Source organism: Salvelinus sp. IW2-2015, linkage group LG23 (genome assembly GCF_002910315.2).
Source record: "Salvelinus sp. IW2-2015 linkage group LG23, ASM291031v2, whole genome shotgun sequence".
In the NCBI taxonomy this organism is placed as follows: Eukaryota; Metazoa; Chordata; class Actinopteri; order Salmoniformes; family Salmonidae; genus Salvelinus; species Salvelinus sp. IW2-2015.
In genome coordinates this window covers 615,772-617,102 of record NC_036863.1, presented here as the reverse complement: position 1 = coordinate 617,102, position 1,331 = coordinate 615,772, and positions in this window count along the sequence as shown.

Here is a 1,331-nt window from a genome sequence, read left to right as displayed (position 1 = left end):
AACAGGGTGCAGTGACTATAACAGGGTGCAGTGACTACAACAGGGTGCAGTGACTACAACAGGGTGCAGTGAATACAACAGGGTGCAGTGACTATAACATCTACAGTAGGGTTTGGGTCAATTCAGAAAGTGACTTGAAATTCATGAATTGAAAATTAGATATGGTTATGACTTTAGTGGTTAGAAGGTACGTGTAACATCTGTTTGGACACATCACATGCAGTGTGTTGATCTCAAACATTGTTTGTGTGCTATGTTAGGTAACTCTGTACTTCTGACAGGAAATTAAGAAGATTAGATGTACCGATGATTAGAACAAGCCCTAAAAGCCATGTTTCTATATTGACCAAGCCACAAAGTGATCATATAAAAGGACCAGATGTTTCTGTACTCACCAATGAAAATGTATATGTTGTGTACGTTGACAGCATATACTGTACAGTGCATTCGGCAAAGTATTCAGACCCCTTGACTTTTAACACATTTTGTTACGTTACAGCGTATGGGGCGGCAGGTAGCCTAGTGGTTAGAGCGTTGGACTTGTAACCGAAAGGTTGCAAGATCGAATCCCCGAGCTGACAAGGTGAAAATCTGTCGTTGGTGAAGGTGAACCTTCGCCCCAGTCTGAGGTCCTGAGCTCTCTGGAGTGCGTTTTCATTAAGGATCTCTCTGTACTTTGCTCCATTCATCTGTCCCTCGATCCTGACTAGTCTCCCAGTCCCTGCCGCTGAAAAACATCCCCACAGCATGATGCTGCCACCACCATGCTTCCCCGTAGGGATGGTGCCAGGTTTCCTCCAGACGTAATGCTTACTTAGCATTCAGGCCAAAGAGTTCAATCTTGGTTTCCTACGGGCCAGATAATCTTGTTTCTCATGGTCTGAGAGTCCTTAGGTGCCTTTTGGCAAACTCCAAGCGAGCTGTCATGTGCCTTTTACGGAGGAGTGGATTTCTGTCTGGCCACTCTACCATAAAGGCCTGATTGGAGAGTGCTGCAGAGATGGTTGTCCTCCCTGACCAAGGCCCTTCTCCCCTGATTGCTCAGTTTGGCTGGGTGGCCAGCACTAGGAAGAGTCTTGGTGGTTCCAAACTTCTTACATTAAAGAGAGAGGAGAGGGAAAGATGAGAGAGGGAGAGGAGAGAGGAGAGGGAAAGAGGAGAGAGGAAAGGGCAAGAGGAGAGAGGAGAGGGAAAGAGGAGAGAGGAAAGGGCAAGAGGAGAGAGGAGAGGGAAAGAGGAGAGGGAAAGAGGAGAGAGGAAAAGGAAGGAGAGGGAAAGGGAAAGGGAGGGAAAAGAAGGAGAAGGGAGAGAAAGAGGAAGGGAGGGGAAAA